General features: G+C 45.7%; 1 protein-coding gene across 1 annotated transcript in view; it reads right to left on the bottom strand.

The window, feature by feature from the left end:
* Positions 1–21,844, bottom strand: part of TENM4 (teneurin transmembrane protein 4) — a 747,207-nt gene that overhangs the window by 428,889 nt on the left and 296,474 nt on the right.

Here is a 21,844-nt window from a genome sequence, read left to right as displayed (position 1 = left end):
GGATTCCTGTCAGAGCTGGTTCTGTCTAAGGAGGGATGTTAACATTTATGGCAGTGAGTAGGGACGTGTGACAGTTCAAGAAAGCAAGGTGCCAGCTACCTTTTGGAGCTGCAGGTGGTTTTTATGAAAGCAGAATATTGCCACTTATTATTTATTTCACTTTTTATTTTTAAAATGTGATTAATATAGCTCGCCAATAAATTTGGCCGGGCACAAGTATTTATGAAGCATTCTTGGCAGGCTTGGGGTGACACAGCCTAATTGCTAGGTGGGCAGAGGCAGCCCTGTGAAGTGAGCTGCTCAGCCTGAATGCGAACCAGCCTCATTTTATGGGCTTCCGAGGCGGTGGTTCTCACTGAGCTCCGGGGGAATGATCCCAGGAGGCTCCTAGCCGGGGAAGCAAGGCAAGAGAAGGCTGACAGAGCCTGAGAGGCCGTGGAGAGAGCTCCAGGCAGGTAGGCCAGGGTTCAAAGCCCAGCCCCCCAAGGGAGTGGGATAAGCTGGGCAACCCCTCTAAACCTCTGTTTCCCCACATGTAAAAGGTTTCAAAGGGTTGCTGAGAGGGTTTAATGAGTCCACATTTGGAAAGTGTCCTACAGTGCCTTACAAATAAATAATAGGTACTCAGGAACGTTAAGTTTGATATTTACAAGATGATGGCCTCTCTGGAACAAAGCTTGGTTTTGAACCCTAGCTCTGCCACTATTAGCTGTGTGGCTCTGGGTAATTACTGAGCTCCTCTGTGCCTCAGTTCCTTCAGGCATAAAAGGGGAATAACCAGAGGGCTGCAAAAAGGATTAAATGAGACAATCCATACCTAGCACTCCACCGGTACCTAATATAGCTGCTAAATTGTTGTGACTTCTTCCCTTGCCTTCTGCCTGCCTCCTTCCGTGGTCTGGCCCGAAAGACATTTCCTGCTGGTGAATTCCTACTTCTCCTTTGAAGCCTAGTTGAAATATCATCTCTTCTGTAAAGTCTTCTGTGACCCGTTTAGCAGAAGTAATAACGTCTGCCCTGTCTGCAGACAAGACACTTCGTACATTTCCATGCTGATCACTCTCACAGCCCTGCGTTATAGGATGGTCCCACCTTCAGGGTAGGACGAGGTTTTATTTGCTGCAAACCTGCTACAGTAGCTGTCCAACCCTCACCAACTCACAGCACACAGAGAGAGAAGAGGGTAATATTGGCCTGGCAGTGCCACCTCTAACTACCCGGTAGCAGAGGAGATCGATAACTGTGTCCCCCTATAACTCGTTTGCAGCACACTGGGAAGCCTGCATGGCTAAGTCCTGGCCTGGTGCCTAGAGTCCGTGGCCCAGCTCTCAGGGGGTGCTTGGGGAATGTGTGCTGGTGAAGGATGGGTCACGGGGATTGTCTTAGCAGCTGCCACCTCTCCCTGTCAACAGTTTGAGTAGGACCAGGTGGTGACAGTGCTGGATTAGTGGAGGAAAGAGCTGTCCGTTGGGGCTCCTGGATCCCCAAGTTGACGTGGAGACCAGAGACCCTGTCAGGTCTATGAAGCTGTGTGTTTCAGGTGAGTTCCACAGTTCAGGCCAAAGACAGGTTGTCCTGCTTCACAGGCTCCCCATCTCAGAGGATGGGTGGGGTGTGTTGACTTCGGAGGGGTGACACTGAGATCAGGGACAGGGTACCTTGAGACAGGCCCTTTGTCAGCAAAGCACCTGACCCTGCTTTCCCAGGCTATTAAGCTGTGGCCATCTTTCCAGGCCTGTGCTGTGAAAGATCTCCCTTCCTCTTTCAGGGCTAAGGCATTCACCAAAACGGGGCCTCCTCAATGTGCCAGGGGCCGTGCTGCACAGGGGACACAGAGATGGGTTAGACTGTGGGCCCACCGTCAGGAGCCCACGGTCTAGTGGGGAACTGCCATGGAAACCCAAGTACAATATGGTGCCAGGCACGCCACAAATGCTAAATCCACAGAGGACATGGGTCATATAGAGAAAGGAGGGGTGGAGGAGGAGTGTCAAGGAAGGCACTGGAGAGGAGACGCAAAGCACTGCCAAAGCACAGCTTGGCAGGAATTTTCTGGATGGAATGAGTGAGAGAGAAGCACGCCAGGCAGAGGGATCACACAACGAGAAGGAGTTATGAAAAATGCCGTCTGTGTGGGGACCTCGAAGTTCGTGGTGGAGGGGTAAGGTGTGAGGAGAGAGAGGCAGGGTAGGTGATGAGCCACAGGAGTGTCAACCTATCCCATCCCTTGTGTGAGGTGCAGAGGACCTCCTGCCCTGCACGAACACGCTCTGCCATGAGCAGTAACATCTTTGTGCATTTTTTAAATTTTAATCTTAATTTTTATTTGACAGAGAGAGCTCGAGCGAGTGCGCTCACACACGTGAGTAGGGGAGGGGCACAGTGAGAGAGAGAGAGAGAGAGAGAGAGAGAGAGAGAGAGAGCATCTCAATCCTCAGCCTCAGCACAGAGCCCCAGTTAGGGGACTCAATCCCACGACCCTGGGGTCATGACCTGAGGTGAAGTGCCAGACGCTTAACCAACTGAGCCACCCAGGCACCCCAAGTAGTAACATCTTTGAATACTTATAGAGGACACATTTACTCACGGGAGTATACCTGTGTCTGTTAATTTGTATATGCTTGTGTGTAAATAATATCAACAACTAAATTCTAGAATATGGCTGGTTAAGCTCTCAGATACAAGGAAACTCTGAGAGAGTCAGGCAGGGTTCAGTGTGGTGGGGGTTTTGGTATGGTGGAGGGTACGGTTAGGGGCACAGGGAGTGCTGTGAAGTCAGAGACACCCACTTTCAGTCTCTGTTCTAGGGATACTGCATACGGTTGGGCAGGTTGCTCACTGCTCGAGGACATACAGTTAAGGTGGGGTGATTCAGGGCTGGGCTCCTGTGTTTACTAGGGTAGGGAAGGTGTACCATTTCCTAATTCACACAAAGGGGCTGCCTAGGCTCTTCTGGGCCAGGCCAAATGCAGTGAAGGAAAGATTTTTTTTTTTTTAATGGAAGAACTGGCTCAGATGACTTCCCAAGTCCCTTCCAGCACTAATATTACACACACACACACACACACACACACACACACACACACTCACACACTCACTCACTTAGGTAAGTTGACTTGGTTTCCTCGTTGGTCAAGGAGGGTCATTTCCATAGCATCATCTTCTGGTTTAGCCAGGCTGGACTCCCTGGCTCTCTGCTTTCCTTTTCCAGGGATCCCACCAGGATCCTCCTCCTCCTTCCAGGCAGGGTTCCTACCCTCAGGAACCTGCAGGCCACTCCTCCCCCTCCCGTCCCCTCCCCACTAGGTCACTGATTCTTTAACCCTCCCCCTCCCCCTCAGAGCACCACCTGGCCCTCCCTGATTCAGAGTAAGGTAGAGGTTGGAGCTTACTTCCATCAACAACCAACTTGTCTTAGGAAAAAGGGAGGCTGAAGAGGGAATTCTTACACCCTCGCTAGTTTTAGCAATTTTCAAGCCTCTATTCAAAATGAATGACCCTCTCAGGTGGGAGTCTAGGCTGACAGTGAAGGCAAATGAAACACACTTAGTGGTGGTACAAAAGCAAAGATGAAAATCCACTCTGTTTTATTGTTGCTGTGAGTGAGAAAGCAGCCAGCCCCGGTGGGGTCAGGGAGACAGCTAGACTTCATTCAGAAGAGGGAGGAGGAGGGGGGAGGAAGAGAAGAGAGAGGGCCATCTTGGAGCAAATCCAAGACCCAGGCAGGCAAAGCCTGGAGAAGAAACTTCATGCCCTTCATACCCTGATTATCTGAACTTGGTGGGATTGTGTCTGACTCACTCCCCCACCTATTGGGCCTGGTGGTGTAAGTGGGGGTGGGGGGGTGGGGGAACTCCGATTTCATGAAATCCATTTTAATCACCTTCTGCAATCCACAACACTCAGTAATTACAAGGCTCTTATGCTCAAGTACAAAAAAACTCACCGAGAAAGCAACATTAAGCTTGCGAGCGGAAACATGAAAATTCATGAAATGCACAATTAAGGATCCAGCGACAATGTTAACTCTCCCCTTTGCAGGCACAGTCACTGGAGATTGCCAACAAATGGGCAAATCTAAACCCTGAGGCATCTGCCCATGTTGGGAACCCTCACCTCGCCATGCCTGCTCTCACCATGGATTCCCGTTTGCCATTGCCCAAGGTTGTTCTGGGGCCCAGCTTAGGGAGTAGGAGCTCCGGGAGCCGGGGAGTGCAGCGGGGGTGGGGTGGAAGGGAAGGGCAGGTCTACCTTGGAAAGGAGAAGCCAAAGAGTTGTGTTTTAGAAATGCCCCACTGCTTGCCGTCACCTGCAGAGTCTACAAAAGACATGGCCAGATCTTCCTGTTCTTTCCCACTAATCAAGGGAATTCAAGAGGAGTAGAGATTATGGTCACCTCCTATCAGCTTCAGCTCTCAAACTGTCCTCCTTCCACTCTTACCCTTAAACCCTTAATCCAGGGCCTCCCCGGTTTTCTCCTCCAGGACCCTAACTCTACCTCTATCTCAGTCCCTGCTGTCAACCCCGTGCCCCTGGTCCACTCTGTAAACTGGCTTCCAGGCCAATCTTGCTAAGCATACATTTAAGAGGGATCCCCTGACCTGCCTCTTCTTACAATGTCATGTGAATAAAGCAGGGCAAAAATGGCAGCTGAAGTATGATCTTAACTATGTCACATCAGGAAAAAAAAAAACCCACCTCAGATAAGGAAATTAACCAAATGTTTCATGCGTTATTTTTGGATTTAGTGCCTGTAAGGTGGGAGATAGGAGAAAAAAAGAGATTAACAGGGCTTTGTACCTTGTTTCACTTGTGCAAATTTTCACAATGAGTATGATTTACAGTCAGGGAAGAAATGAGATAAACTTTAAATGTCACCTCTGTTCAAAACCGTCCTGTAGTTCCTTATTTTCTACATGACAAAATAGAAACTCCAAGCTTCATATTTACAAGCTGCTAAGCCCTGGTTCTTTCTGTACAGATGTGACTTGTATAGTCACACAGGGTCCTGCACTCAGAAGGGCCCATCCTTGGTTAAATGCTCCGCTGTGGCTATCTTCAAATCCTTAATACTTTTTTGAAAATATTTAAAAAAATTTTTAATGCCTTATTTATTTTTGAGAGAGAGAGAGAGAGAGAGAGAGAGAGAGAGAGAGAGAGAGAGAATAAGCAGGGGAGGGGCAGAGAGAGAGGGAGACACAGAATCCAAAGCAGGCTCCAGGCTCCAAGCTGTCATCACAGAGCCAGATGCGGGGTTTGAACTCGTGAACCGTGAGATCATGACTTGAGCCAAAGTCACGTAACTGGTTGAGCCAAGCAGGCGCCCCCCAATTCTCAATAATTTTTAAAAGGGATACACATTTTTATTTCACATTGTATCCCACAAATTATATAAGTGAACCTGTTTATCAGAGTGTCTTCATCAAGGGAATCACAGCCCAATTATTCAGAACAAAACAGTGCAGACAGCCTTTGGACTGCTGTGTGGGGTGAGGTCTCCAGGCTGTGGCCAAGATGGTTAGGAAGCCACATCATATGAACTGGGGACATGCAGTCAGGGATGTGAAGAGTCCAGGGAGACTTAACAAATGTTCACTGAACACCTCGAGTACTCTTCTAGGTGCTAAGAACACAGTCATAAACAAAGCAGGCTAGGCCAAGTCCCTGCTCTGTGGAACTGCAGTGCTAGCCAGGGGAGACACGCAATATCTGTGTGGCTAGTGCTGTGAAGAGAAATGAATCAGGATAAGGGAGACAGAGGCCTGGAGGAGGGGGGAACACCACTTGATTCAGGACCTGGAAGGAAGTCAGTAAGCCCTTGGATGATGGAAATGTGGGAGATGTAGATACATACACAGACAATTACAATACACTGTGGGGTTTGCTATGGAGAAACTCAGAGGGGGCATAAATGAGGAGGGACATATTTCACCTGGGATGGGCAGAGGACAGGGCTGGGGCTGGAATTAGTTCTGAATTATCTTGATGTCTTTTTTCTAACCCTAAAACTAGCGGAAACCACATCATATTGACTGTACCTTCATAACTTTCCTTCTGTTCCCACTACCACGGACTGACTCAGGTCTGCACTTCCCCTGAATCACTGCAACAAACTCAATCTGGTCTTTTCTTCTCATGCTACCCCTCTCCTGGATAATTGCTTCTGCTCTGGGGCCTGTAACCTGACTCTTATTCTTCAGCCCTGACCTCTTTCTTGAACTCCAGATCTCAATATCTAACTGCCCTTGTTCTTGAGAATCCCTAGTGTCTGCAAGAGGGTGCAGCATTCTAGCTGGCCTCACACGCTATTCCTAGTTGGGCATTCTAGGGTACTGGCCAAGACCACCAGAATCTTGTGAGCAAGGTCAGGAAACTGAGGCAACAGAAGTAGAATATAGGGATTTTTCTCTATCTTAGGGTTAGGATATTAGATTGGCTTTTCCAGAAACTCAAATCCATCAGTGTCCTCGTGTTAATGGGATTTGAGGACACTCGGAAAGTTCACATGAGACTGAAATACAAAGCAGAATGTCAATGTATTAATTGACAATGGAAAAAAATCTCTTCCCATTAATCTGACTATAGTATAGTTTCCTACATAGCAAGCCAAATTATTCTTAGAGGGTAGTTGGATGAACATGGTAAATTACAAATGCCATTCCTCACTTGTGTGACACTCAGGGACAAGGGCTTAACATTCATTATATATAAAACCCCAGTTATAATGCCTACTGCACTTGGGGTGCCTGGGTGGCTCAGTCAGTTGAGCGACTGACTTCAGCTCGGGCCATGATCTCGCAGTTCACGAGTTCAAGCCCCACGTCAGGCTCTGTGCTGATAGCTTGGAGCCTGGAGCCTGCTTCAGATTCTGTGTCTACCTCTCTCTCTGCCCCTCTCCCACTCACACTCTGTCTCTCTCTCTCTCTCTCAAAAATAAAATAAACATTAAAAAAATTAAAAAAAATAATGCTTACTGCACAGATGAAGCAACTGAGATTCAGAGAGGCTAAGTAGCTTGCCTTAGTTCACACAGCTAATAAGCAGTAAAGCTGTGATGCCAATTTAGTACCAAAGCCTGTTTGTTTGGTTTTTTTTAACCACCAATAAATACCAAATAGATGGTATTACTATAGAGGAAAGAGTGAAAAGTTTTTGGCTAAGTCAAGTTGATGTTTAACATAATACCTGTGACAGTGTTCTGATACAGTTTTATAGCCACACAGATGGGAAAGATTATTCTTGAAAATGCTCTCCCCAGATGAATCTTTATAATCAAGGTTTTACGTTCAACGTACTACGTGAGAGTTGCTTTTCAAAGGACTTCTGTAAAGCAAGTAAATGATTTTGTTTCTGAAAATGAATAATCATCCCTGATTTACCTCCTACATAGTAAATCTGCTGGAGTCAAAAATACACTGATGCCAGATAGACTTCAGGTTCTGATTCTTGAATGACGTCAACCATGTTGCCTTGGACCCACAAGTCACTGGACTCAGTTTTCCTTATTTGTAAAACAGTGATGATAATATAGACCTCATAGGACTTTTTAGGGCAAACTAGAAATTGTGTAAAATGTTTACCACAGATCTGCATATAAGTACTTTATACTTATGCTCAAAAACTTAATAAGTTTTCATTAATTTTTTTTCCATTTTCTTGATAAACAATTGATACATATCACTGTAAAAGTTTAAGGAGTATAGCATGATGATTTGATTTACATATATTGTGAGATGATTCCCAGAGCAGGTTCAGCTGAAATCCATCTTTTCACACAGATATGATAAAAAGAAAAGAAAGAAGAAAAGACAAATGGAAAAACAAATTCTACTTGTGATGAGGACTCTTAGGACCTACTCTCGTCACCACTTCCCTACGTATCTAACAGGGCAGTGTTAGCTCTGGTCATCATGTTGCTCATTACATCCTTAGTGCTTATAACTAGACATCTGTACCTTTTGACCATCTTCCTCCAATTCTCCTCGTCCTCACCTTCTGCCTCTGGTAACCAAAAGTCTGGTCTCTTTTTCTGTGAGTCTGCTTGTTTTTCTGGTTTGGGTTTTTGTTGCTGTTGTTGTTGTTGTTGTTGTTGTTGTTGTTTTAGATCTCAACTACAAGTAACATAATACGGTATTTGTCTTTGTCTTTTTTTAAAATGTTTATTTATTTTGAGAGAGAGAGAAAGAAAAAGAGAGAGCGAGCACATGAGCAGGGGAAGGGCAGAGAGAAAGGGAGAGAGAGAGAATGTCAAGCAGGCTCTGTGCTGTCAGCGCAAAGCCTGAGGTGGGTTTGATCCCATGAACCATCAGACCACGGCCTGAGCCAAAGTCAGGAGTCAGACGCTTAACCAACTGAGCCACCCAGGTGTCCCTTCGTCTTTTTGATTTATTTCATTTATCATTAATGCCTTCAAAGTTCATCCATTTTGTCACAAATGGTATGATTTCCTTGTTTTTTTTTTTATGGTTGAATAATATTCCGTGTATGTCTACATACCCACCAATAAATATGCACACAATCCACACACACAGATGCCAACAACTGTTATCTCATCTTTTTGATTGTGGCCATTCTAGGTGCGAGGTAGTATCTCATTGTGGTTTTAATTTGCATTCCCCTAATGACGAATGATGTTAGTATCTTTTCATGTACCTACTGAAATGTCTATTAAGGTCCTTTGCCCATTTTGTAATTGGGTTATTGTTTTGTTTGTTTGCTTGTCTGTTTTTGCTATTGAGTTATATAAATTCTTTATATATTTTGGATATTAACCCCTTATCAGATAAATGGTTTGCAATTATCTTTTCCCATTCTGTGGGTTGTCTTTTTACTTTGTTGAGCGTTTCTCTTGTTGTGCAGAAGCATTTCAATTTGAAGTGTTACGTGTTTATTTTTGATATTGTTGCATGTGCTTTGGGTGTCACATCCGAGAAAGCGTTATCAAGCCCCACGGCGAAGAGCTTTTTCCCTCTGTGTTCTTCTAGTTGCAGGTCTTACATTTAAGTCTTTGATCCATTTTGAGTTATTTTTTAGAGTGGTGTAAGAGATGGGTCCAGTTTCATTCTATTACGTGTGACTATCCAGTTATTCCCAGCACCACTTATTGAAGAGACTGTCTTTATTGTCTTTTCTCTATTGACTGTTCATGGCTCCCTTGTAAACTATTTGTTATCTATATATGTTTAGGTTTATTTCTGGGCTATCAACTCTTTTGCATTGGTCTATTTCTCTGCTTTTATGCCAATAACACACCGTTTTGATGACTATAACTTTATAATATAGCTCAAAATTAGGAACTTTGATGCCTGCTGCTTTGTTCTTACTCGGATGTCTTTGGCTATTCAGGATCTTTTGTGGTTCCATATAAATTTTTAGGGGTGCTTTTTCTACTTCTGTAAAAAGGGCCACTGGAATTTTGATAGATTGTACTGAATCTGTGGATGGCTTTGGATAGTATGAACATTTTAACAATATCAGCTCTTCGAATTCATGAACACAGGATACCTTTCCATTTATTTGTGTCTTCTTTGATTTCTTTCATCAGTGTCTTATAGTTTTCAGAGTACAGATCTTTCACCTCCTTAGTTAAATGTATTCCTAAATATTTTACCATTTTTGATGCTATTGTCAGTGGGATTGATTGCTTTATTTCTTTTTCAGAAAATTTGTTGTTAGTATATAGAAACACTGTTGATTTTTTAAAAATGTTTATTCATTTTTGAGACAGAGAGCATGAGCGGGGAAGGGGCAGAGAGAGAGAAGGGAAAGAGGATCCAAAGCAGGCTCTGTGCTGACAGCAGCGAGCCAGATGTGGGGCTCGAACTCCTGAACTATGAGATCATGACCTGAGCCGAAGTCAGATGCTCAATCAACTAAGCCACCCAGGCACCCTGAAACACTACTGATTTTTGTATGTTAATTTTGCATCCTGAAACTTTACTGAATTCATTGATTAGACCTCACAGGTTGGTTCCTTCCTTCCTTCCTTCCTTCCTTCCTTCCTTCCTTCCTTCCTTCCTCTTTCTTTCTTTCTTTCTTTCTTTCTTTTCTTTCTTTCTTTTTTTTTTTGTTTTTGGCAGAGTCTTTAGGAGTTTATATAAAATCATGTCATCTGCAAATAGAAACAATTTTATTTCTTCCCTTTCCAATTCTGAAAACTTTTCTTTCTTTTTCTTGTCTGACTGCTTTAGCTAGACCCTTAAGTACTATATTGAATAAGAGTGGTAAAATTGGGCACTCATGTTTTGTTCTGTATTTGCTTGTTTCATCTGTAGATGAAAATCTTCCAACTTTTCACCACTGAGTATGATGCTAGCTGTGGGCTTATCATATATGGTTTTTATATGTTGAGATCTGTTTCTTCTATGCCTAATTTGTTAAGAGTTTTTACCATGAATGGATGTTGAATTTTATCAAATGCTTTTTCTGCATCTATTGAGATGATCATGATTCTTTCATTCTATTATGTGATATATCATGTTAATTGATTTATGTATGTTGAACCAACCTTGTATCCCTGGGATAAATCCCACATGATCATTGTGAATAATACTTTTAATGTGCTTTTGGATTCATTTGCTAGTATTTTATTGAGAATGTTTGTACCTATATTTATTGGGGATATTGGCCTGTAGTGTTTTGTTTTGTTTTGTTTCTCCAGTAATGTCTTTTTCTGGTTTTGGTATCAGGATAATGCTGGTTATTAAATGAGTTTGGGAGTATTCACTCCTCTTTTATTTATTTATTTATTTTTTTTTTTGGGAAGAGTTTGGAAAGGATTGGTGTTAATCCTTCTTGAAAAGTTTGGTATAATTTGGGGCACCTGCATGGCTCAGTCAGTTAAGCATCCAACTTCAGCTTAGGTCATGATCTCACGGTTTGTGAGTTCAAGACCCGTGTTGGGCTCTGTGCTGCAGCTCAGACAGAGCCTGGAGCCTGCTTCGGATTCTGTGTTTCCCTCTCTCTCTGCCCCTCCCCTACTCATGCTCTGTCTCCTTCTCTCTCTCTCAAAAATATATAAACATTAAAAAAAATACAGAGAGAGGGAGAGGGGGAAAAAAGTTTGGTAAAACTCATCAGGGAAGCCATCTGGTCCTGGGCTTTTTTTTGTTGTTGGAAGATTTCTGATTACTGATCAATCCCCTTACTAATGATTGGCGTATTCAAATTTTCTGTTTCTTCTTGATTGGTCTTGGTAAACTGTATGTTTCTAAGATTTTTCCATTTCTTCTAGATTGCCCAGTTTGTTGGCATATAGTTGCTCATAGTAGCCTCTATGACCTCCTCAATTTCTGTGGTAGTAACTGAAATGTCTCCTTTTTCATTTATAATTTTTATGATTTGGGTTCTTTATCTTTCTTCCATGGTTAGTCTAGCTAAGGGTTTACCACTTTTGTTTACCTTTTCAAAGAACCAACTTGTAGTTCAGAGAATCCTTTCTCTCGTTTTTGTGTTACCTATTTCATTTATTTCTCCTCTGATCTTTATTTTTTCCTTTCTTCTGCTAACTTTAGACTCACTTTGTTCTTTTTCTAGCTCCCTTAAGTGTGGCATTAGGTTGCTTATTTGGGATCTTTCTTGCTTCTTAACATAGGTGGTTATTGCTATGAACTTCCCTCTTAGAATTGCTTTTGCTACATCCCATTCTACTCTCTGTCTCTATGATTTGATTATTGTAGGTGCCTCATATAAGTGTATCATACAGTATTTGTCCTTTTGTGACTGGCTTATTTCACTTAGAATAATGTCCTCAAGGTTCACCCACATGGTGGCAGGTGTCAGAATTTCCTTCCTTTTTTTAAGGCTAATACTCCGTGTATGCATATGCTAGATCTCCTTTATTTATTATCCATTGATGGACACTTGGGTTGCTTTTATCCCTTGGCTGTTGTGACTAATGTGGCTATGAACATGTACATACAAATACCTCTTCACGTCCCTGCTTTCAATTTTGGGGGGTATATACCCAGAAGTGGAATTGCTTTATCGTATGGTAATTCTATGTCGAATTTTTTAAGGAATCATTACACTGCTTTCCATAGTGGCTGCACCATTTTACATAATCCCTTTTAGAGGATTATGAGTGACTAAGCAATAGGCACAATGCCATGCAGCTTAGGAAGTAACAGTCAGATACCAGTGTGGGTCCAATGTGCTCTCATTCCACGGAGCAGCAGTTCCCAAAGCCAGGGTACAGCCAGGAACATCAGAATCATCCAGTGCGCTTATGAAGCGTATAGATTCCTGGGCCCCCATGCCTGGAGAAGTAAAATCACTAGGGATAGGGCCTTGGAGGCTGTATTTTCAAAAACCAAACAAACAAATCCGTGGGTGTTTCTGGTGGACAGCCAGGTTTGATAACCACTGTTTATTCCTGTGATAATCATCATTATTGTTGTCCCTGTCATTGTCAAAACATCCTCATTAACCATTCTTTCCTTAGATCAGCTTACTGACTTATAAACATCTGGAAACAGTGGGAATGCAAGGGTTACCAGGAAATCTCAACCCTGGGTTTGCTCTCCAAGCAATTGAGGGCTTTCAAAGGGTGACACATTTAGTATTCTAATCAACAAGGAATCAGCCAGGCGCCTGCCTGCCCAGGCCTTTCTTAGATTCCTGACTAACACTCATTAAGCAGTTCAAGCCAATGTGTTCCTAAGTAAGTGTGTGTAGAGGCAGGCTGTTGGCATTTTAATCTCATTAGTGAACTGAAGCCCTGGACACGGTAGCCACAGCAGCTGCCTACAACTACTGCGTAAGATTCTTCACACCCTCACGCTGGCTACCTGTCCTTCTGCCTGCCATCTCTCACCATTTGCTCCAGCCTAGCTTCCCCTCCTGGGCCTTGAGCAAGAGACCCTGGGAAACCAGAACTTGATGACTTCCAGGGTGCTGGCTGCAGATAGCTGGATAACCGGTCAGGTGAACAGGCTGCCTATATCCCAGAAGACACACTGAATTATCTACCCCAGCCTGATTTGTTGAGCTGGCACCAGGCCATGGGCACCGCTCCCTGAATTCAACTGTGTCCCCACTCCCCCATCAATACTCTTGATAGAAGCCAGACAAGGCTGTGGGGCCTTGGGAAAGAAGTATCCATAGGCAATCTTCCCAGCACAAAGCTCTCATTGTTGGAGGAGGAAGGCATGGAAGAGGCAGAAGGAGTGCTTATCTTTTGTTAATGCTGGACAGCTGAAAGGGCTCCAGTGAAAAATGACCTTGTAAACTAAAAAAATGGGGAAATATGCAAACTACATAACTATGACTATCTTCTTCCCTGGGACAGAAATAGCTGGGGCTTTCTCTGCAAATGTTCATAGATACATCCACATTAACACACATATACAATTATCATGCTTGAAGTAAATCAAGAGGAAAATGTGAAACAGCCTCATCCATCTATTCATTCATCCATCCATCCATCCATCCATCCAGTTACTTGTTTAATCAATATTAGTGCCTACCGTGTGCATGAACATGTTTCTGGTGGAAACAGCAATAATCCAGATCAGAGTTTTCTAATTGGGGGGTGTTTTTTACTGGGACACCCAGGAACCTGTATGTTGGCTCACCATGCGTTGTCTATAACTGAATCAATATCTTGCACAACATATGTAGGAGCTGTTATGACGAACACACATTGAGTTCAGACATTATTGAATCCATGGCAGCTTTCTGCCTTATATGTGTCTCAGCCAGTGAAAGCTGAAAGTATAAATGCTAACCACTGGGAGATTGGGACATGCTCCAGGCAAATGGAAGTGCAGACCTCCAATGCATGGTTTCATGAATGGAGATGATCACAACCATAACCACAGTAACCAACTAAACACATTACCATGTGTTGGGCATTATTCTAAGTACTTTACTTGTTAATCCAACAAATCTCTGAGGTAGACATTACCATTACCCCATTCTGCAGATGATAAGACTGACCCTGGAGAGCTTCCATAACTTGTTCAAGGTCACATAGCAATAAGGGTGCTTACTGCTTTAAACTTAACAAGTATATGGGGCGCCTGCGTGGCTCAGTCAGTTAAGCGTCTGACTTTGGCTCAGGTCATGATCTCGCGGTTCGTGGGTTCGAGCCCCACGTCGGGCTCTGTGCTGACAGGTCAGAGCTTGGAGCCTGCTTCAGATTCTGTGTCTCCCTCTCTCTCTCTCTCTGCCCCTCCCGTGCTGTGCTGGGGCTCTCTCTCGCAAAAATAAATAAAACATAAAAAAACATTAAAAAATAAATAAATAAACTTAGCAAGTACAGCTACAGAGTCAGACCTATAAAAGAATTACTTTTTACTTTCTCTAAAGAAAATCAAAAATAAAACTCTAACGTGTAAGGAGATAAAGGGTAACTTCTGGGTTGGTGACAGGTTGGGGGTTCAAGGTCCTACCTAGTTTTCTTCCTTTCTTCCCACAGTGGCCTTGAGACTCCTCTGGGAAATCTGACTAAGCGATCATTAGCTCCCTTTCAACTATAATTAAGAAAAGGAAAGAAAAGAAGGAAGGAGAAGTAGGAAGGAGGGAGGGAGGGAGGGAGGGAGGAGAAAAGGAAAGCATAGTCTTGTCTGTCACTAACTGGGAGGAGATTCCTATTCATCAAGCATTATTAGTAAGATGAAGTTGGTCCCTTATCCTCATGGACAACAGTTCAGCAGAGCGGCTGGACAGGAACAGGTCATATAAAGATTGAAACTTGATTTAAAAAAGCAGGGGTTCCATGGCAATGCAAAGCGGGGGTCCTGATGTAGTTTTGGGATCAGGGAAGCAGGAACCCGGGAGATGGGAAGGGGCGGCAGCTGGGACGAGCTGATTGGTAGCAGCACAAGAGAGAAGGGACTGGGTTTGTGAGGTCTGGGAGATGGCATCACTAGGACCTGGTGACCAACTGGACATGGGGCCATGGCAGAGAGGGTGCTCTCAAGGATGACACCGGGGTTTCTGGCCACTGAGCCAGCTATGAAGCTGAGAGTAGGGGGTGTAAAGAAAAGATTCCATGAGCTCCATGGCCAGAATGATAGGGCCCAATGTGCACCCTGCACCACTGGCCACCCTTCCCCAGGGAGACAAAGGCAGCGGAGACCAATAGCCACCACACCCCTGGAAAAGCATTAAGGCCCGGAGAACTCTGCACGGCCTACAAAAACATCTGTAGGCAGAAGCGATTATGGAACGTACTGCAACTGCTTGCAGTAAATTAATAATAGATGTGCTGGACTTCCTCAGAAATATTTACTCAGCCAGAGCGGCTAAGCACTAATACCCGGGAGTGGAACCTGAGCCTTACCTCAAACAGCCCTGACTATGGAAAATGAAGAAACATCATCCTGGCCCTTCCCAATGCCGGGGCGGGGGGAGAAATGTACAGAATACCTCGTTCAGGAATCCAAGGATCTGCAGTCCGCTGGGCAAGTGGAAAGGGAACCCAGACAGGGGCTGTGGGAGGGACCCAGCGGAAGAAGCCAGCAAAGAAGAACAGCTAGCACTTAAGTGGAGCTTACCACCTGCCGTCCCCATCCCCCGCCCCCCCCCCCCCCCCCGGCCGGCTCAGGACCCTGACTGTATTAACCCTGAACCCTGGGCACTATTTTGAGGTCCATCTTACGGGGAGAGGTACTGAAACACAGAAGAGTTAAGGAACCAGCTGGGACGTGATAGAGCTGGGACTCAAACCCAGGCAGTCTGGCTCTAGAGTATGTGACCCTACACCCCTTTGCCTTTGCTGTCTCCTAATGCCTTTTCTGAAACAGTCAAGAGAAGGGGGCAAGTAAGAGGAAAGAGACCCTACATCTAACCGCCATTGGTTAGCTCAACACCATTGCTAACGTGTGCCCTCCATCTCCAGCCCTTGCTGAGAACTTGGGGTTCTTCTCACCAGCAAACACAGTAGCCATTCCTTTATTTATTAATTATTTAGCAGCACTTGATGGGGGCCAGACTCCCTGCCAGTCTCAGACTAGGTCTTATATAATGCACACAACATCTCCCTCTCTGGAAAACTCTCTCTGTCCTCTCTCATGCAGAGAGAGTCCTTTTCTCCTTCATCAGAGCTCCCAACCTTCAGGCCATTCTCTGGGTTAGTGTTTCCTAACACAAGTCCTGAAAAAGAGAGGGATTTGAAATCATATGCAAAAAGGGGCGCCTGGGTGGCGCAGTCGGTTAAGCGTCCGACTTCAGCCAGGTCACGATCTCACGGTCCGTGAGTTCGAGCCCCGCGTCGGGCTCTGGGCTGATGGCTCGGAGCCTGGAGCCTGTTTCCGATTCTGTGTCTCCCTCTCTCTCTGCCCCACCCCCGTTCATGCTCTGTCTCTCTCTGTCCCAAAAATAAATAAATGTTGAAAAAAAAAAATTTAAAAAAAAAAAAAAAAAAAAAAAAGAAATCATATGCAAAAAAAAGGGGGGGGGGTTCTGGACAGGGGTGCCTGGGTGGCTCAGTTGGTGGAGAGTCCAACTCTTGATTTCGGCTCAGGTTATGATCTCACGGTTGTGGGCTCAAGCCCCGTGCTGGGCTGAGCACAGAGCCTGCTTGGGATTCTCTCTCTTTGCCTTTGCCTTGCTTGTGCTCTCTGTCTCTCTCAAAGTAAATAAATAAACATTTAAAAGGGGTTCCGGACAAGTAAGTTTGAGCGACATTAGGTTAGCATCCTCACTACAGGACTTCTCAGAGCCTTGAGTATGCTGGTGGAAGTGAGATCTAGCAGGGGCAGTTCAGTATACAGCACTTCTCAGATCGCTCCAGAAGAAACCCTCCTCCTTCTCTTTCTTAACAACACTTTGTAGGGCTGAGGCATCCTGGAACACAGTTTGGGACATTCTGCCCTGGAACAGTAAATACTATGTCAAATTTGTGTTTGGTCTTGACCTGTCAGTCCACTGGCAGAACCGCAAGGCTGGGAACTCTTTCTCACTCATCTCTCCAGTTCCCGCCTTCAGCCAGGCCTAGGTCTGGAGCGTTCTCTGAAAGTCTTCTTTGAAGGTGGCACAAGGGAGTGCTGTAAAACACGGTCGTGGGATACACTGACATTCGTGGCCGCACCTGCCTGCGTGTCCTCCTCTGTCTCCAAGGCGACAGGCGTTTCCTGCCTCCACGGATCTCATGAATGGTTACCTTTTCACCCTGGACACATCTCGTCAGGGCACAGAGGCTCCTCACCGTCTGGTCCCTGTCCCCACCTCTTCTGGATCCTCTCCCACATTCCCCACACATATCCTCAACTTCGACTCTGCGCAGGCAGTTTCCAGAGCACAACGCTGCTGCTTTCAAATGAGGTTCTCACCTGCTGGCCTTTCTTCGCCAATCTTGCCTGTGTGGTCCCCCTTTCTTTAATCCTTAGCTCGGGCCTCTTGGCTTCTCTGAAACCTCTGAGGCCCCCTCTGCCTCCCTGTCCCTGAGGTCGGGCTAGATGCCCCTCCTGGAGAGACCTGGGCTATCCCATCCTCAACCATACCCATCTCCCAGTGTGAGTGGGGGGTGTGTCCTGAGTGAAGACACCCCATGAATTCCATGCTGTGGGTCATAGTCCAAAGACTTGGAAAGCCATTGATGTTATATAACCCTCCTATTTAAGGTGGTTGCAGGCCCTGTGCGAGGCTCATACTAAGCCTTTAAAATCCACAGGATGGGGGCGCCCGGGTGGCGCAGTCGGTTAAGCGTCTGACTTCAGCCAGGTCACGATCTCGCGGTCCGTGAGTTCGAGCCCCGCGTCGGGCTCTGGGCTGATGGCTCGGAGCCTGGAGCCTGTTTCCGATTCTGTGTCTCCCTCTCTCTCTGCCCCTCCCCCGTTCATGCTCTGTCTCTCTCTGTCCCAAAAATAAATAAACGTTGAAAAAAAAAATTAAAAAAAAAAATCCACAGGACGTTTCCCTCCTCTGTGAAACTCTGCCTGGCCGGGACAGGGCCACATCCTGCAAATCAAACACCCTCAGACGCTGGGAGCTCCCAGACCCCGCAGGAGAGGTCTGCCGATTAGACTCACGACTTCGTAACACTGAAAGCACAAAGCCAGAACCAAGGCATATTCTGTTGGACCCCCCTTCTCCCAGTGCATTTTCTTCACAGTTTTCCACCTTGTATACCCATAGAATGGCTTTGGCACGACAGCCACTCCACACGAATGAAAACACGATTGAGCGCAGCAATGTTTCTAGAGCGCCGAAGGAAGCAGATTAGGCAGGAGAGGCGGGAAGGGATTCAGGCAGCTGGAGCCAGGCCCCTGCAGAGGTGGCCGGGCCTCAGACGCGGCCTGTCTGTGGCTGGAAAAGCGATGGCTCCCCTTGGACTGAAAGCCCAGGACTGCCTCCCGGAGATGAAGGTGCCAGACGGAGTCTACTCGCCGAATGCACCGTTCCACCAACTGGCAGGGAAATGAGAGACACAGAATCGGCAGAAGGAGACCTAGCATCTTCTCAGCTCTGCCTTCCTCCTAGCTCTGCTCTTAATGCCCCTCTTCTCTGGGTCTCGGATTCCTCGTCTTAAAATGAGAGGGTTAGTTTGAGCCGGTGGCTCTCAAGGTTTTGGACTGTGACTCACAGTAAGAAATACATTTGACGTCCCTACTCAATGTAGACACACATATAGTACTCAGGGGGAGCTTTACTTTACGCTAGTACCTGATGTATTTTCTATTCTTTTGCATGCATTTATAAATCGTGACTTGTAAATTCATTTTATAGACTTTTACTGAAGCATGATGTAAGTATGCGTTGTGTCCATGTCTTAGATGATGACCTAGATAAATTCTCGCAATTGAAGACATCCGTGTAACCAGCCCTCAGATCAAAAGACAGAGCATTACCAGGACCTTGAAAGGCCCCCTCTTGCCTTTTCCGTCCACCAACTCCTCCCCCAAGGGTAACCACTGTCCTGACTTCTAACAGCCCACATTAGTTTGGTCTGTTCTTGTGCTTTATATAAATGCATCCACATTTCTGAATGCCTGACTTAATGACCCTGTGAGGGTCTCTGATATTCCCTTGTGTGGACATACCACATTTCATCCATTCCACTGGCCACGTGTTTTGGTGGACACGTGTGTGCATGCCTCGTGGCTGTGTATCCAGGAATGGAACGGCGCATGTGGATATGTTCAGCTTTAGCTGATACTGCGAGTTTTCCAAGGTCGATATACCAGATTAGACTTCAACCAGTTAGGTCTGAGAGTTCCAGGGGCTCCATTTCTTTGCCAGCATGAGGTATTATGCGCCTTCCTCACTGAGGCTGTTCTCATGGGTTTACGGAAGCACGTCACTGTGGGCTTCATCCCTAATTCTCTGATAACTGATAATGTTTTCATATGCTTACTGGTTACGTGGATATCCTCATTTGTGAAGCACCTGTTTGAGTCTTCTGCCTTTGTTCTATTAGGTTGTCTTTTCCTTACTGATTTGTGGGAGTTTCCTCTTTTTTTTCCCCCACTGTAACTCTTTTGGATAGGAGAGCTTTGTTGAAAATATACACTGTACATATTTTCACTCACTCTGTGGGTTGCTGGGTTACTCTGTTTCACTTTAAGACATGATAATCTTGAACCACCAAATTTAACTGTGTGACCCATGCATGTACCATCTGAAAAACCCCACAGAACAGGACTATGCAGGCTTCCCCAGGTCTGGATGACCCCGAAAGGGGCACCCCTGGCCAGCGGCACCCACGGTAGCATCGGCCTGAAGTGGCACCCCTGTGCATACAGTCAGTAACTGTCTGGAGAACAAAAGCCATGGTCGTGGCTATATTTAATTTCCCAATTAAAAGAAATCCTTGTTCCACACCCTAAATGACAACATAGTTCCCACTTCCGAATTTACGCTTCGTCAGCCCCAAACCCAGGTTGAGGAAGGAGACTCAGAAGGATGGCTGAGGTATGGGCCATCCCTGGAACTGGCCTTTTCAGGACGGCTAGAGCGTGTGTTCACCTGTGCGGGCTCTCCATCCACCCAGGTTCCTGGGACCTTGGGGAGTGGCCCTGTGGAATAGCTTTTCATGAACCGACGAACTCCATGAACCATGGGAGAAGGGCACTCAGGCATCCTGGACACTTGCACAGCGTGGAGGGTAAACCGTACGTGGATTCCCTCAACCCTTCAGAGTAGCGCCGTCCGCAGACTCCATAAAGGCAGAGACCGCGGCACTTTTGTCAAGAATGTGGCCAACGTCACACAGCTGGTCAGTTACAGAGAGGGGGTGACCGACGCCACAGCCTGTGTGTTCATTCCTAGGTCATTCTCCTCCCAGACAGCTGGTCACTGTGTAGAGTGGTGACCACACCTACAGCACCCAAAGATCCTCTCGGTCTCTCTCTCTCTCTCTCTCTCTCTCTCTCTCTCTCTCTCACACACACACACACACACACACACACACACACACACACAGCTGCACGCAGGAGCAGACACACAGGCACATGTGTACATAGATATTTACATACATACGTGTTCACATGCTGTTTTACTCAAGAAATCTGTGCACTGGACTCTGTGGATTCATCACACACTCAGCTCATCAGAGTTTTACCCTTTTAGTTTCCAAAGTATTGAATATCCCATAATGTACGAGTAATGCAAACATACATATGTGTGTAGGGCACTTAACAGTTTGTAAGTGCCTCTCACACTCAGAACCAGCCTCTGAACACACACAAGTATCTGAGGACTCTCGAGGTCCCCAGGGCTAGTGGGGGCCCAAGGACCCTCCTGGGGACAGCAGTCTTTCTTATCCAGGGCTGAGGTGGTGGCAGCCAGAGGTTGGCAGAATCTGTGCAGCCCCTCAGACCCACCTTAAAAGTGTCTCTAACTGTATATTCCAGAGCAACAGATCCTTCCGATTCTGAGTAAAGTCTTAATTTCATAAAGTTCTCAGAGTTAAGCATGCATTTGCACGAACACGTACAGGATATGGACACTTCTCTCCTATCTCTAGTAAGCATGCCCACGTACTCCGTCTTATTAGAATTTTCACCACCTCTCGTCTTCTCCTCCAGCGAAAGGTAAGCAGCTCTATCACTACTTATAAGGTGAACAGGGACTGGCATTTATTGAACACTTCCCACATACCGGCTAATAAGTGCTTTATGTACATTATCCCAGCCCGTCTCACACGAATCCTTTGCCACATACATCAATATCCTTATTTGACAAATGAGGAAATGGATGCTCAGAGAAGGGAAGTGGCAGCCTGTGGCTACAGTCAGTAAGCGATAGGACTGGGATTGGACCCAGGGCCCACGGATCCCCAAGTCCTGGCCCGCTCTGGTGCCTAGGACATCAAGAAGCAGCAACTTTCTTACTCCAAGTCAGCAGAACTATCCATATGGGGGTGGGAGGGATCTTAGGACCTTTTGCCTCTTACCCTTCTTGTGTTCTCTGAGCTCAGAGAAATGAAAGGACTTTCCTAAGAGCAAAGCAAGAGCAGAGCTGGGCCTGAAACCAAGGTCTGGTCTTGGGATTCTCTCAACTCTGACTCTCATGGATCTCCTGGGACAAAGGACACTGGGAGAGCTCTGTCTGGGTTCCAGGCAGGCCTTTCGAAGGAGGCACTGACAATATTGGGAAAGTGACCAGGGCAGGAACTGCTAACCAAATTATCATTGAAGGAACAAAGAATAAGAAAGATCTCAAGGCAAAACATGATCTTTGTCTGCAACCGTTTTTAGGACTGTCTAGTAAAGAAGAAAGAGGCTTGGCAATGTGAGGAGGAATGGATTTCAAATGCAGATTATGGAAGAATTCTATAGAAATCCTAAATGTGGGGAAGTACCAAGTTCCTCATCAGTCCCTGGAGATTTCCAAGCACAAGCCAAATATCTATAATTTACATGTTTGTTTCCTCCCTCCCTCCCTTCCTTCCTTCTTT

This window comes from Prionailurus viverrinus, chromosome D1, assembly GCF_022837055.1.
Source record: "Prionailurus viverrinus isolate Anna chromosome D1, UM_Priviv_1.0, whole genome shotgun sequence".
Classification (NCBI taxonomy): domain Eukaryota; kingdom Metazoa; phylum Chordata; class Mammalia; order Carnivora; family Felidae; genus Prionailurus; species Prionailurus viverrinus.
This window is presented reverse-complemented; position numbering and strand designations above follow the sequence as displayed.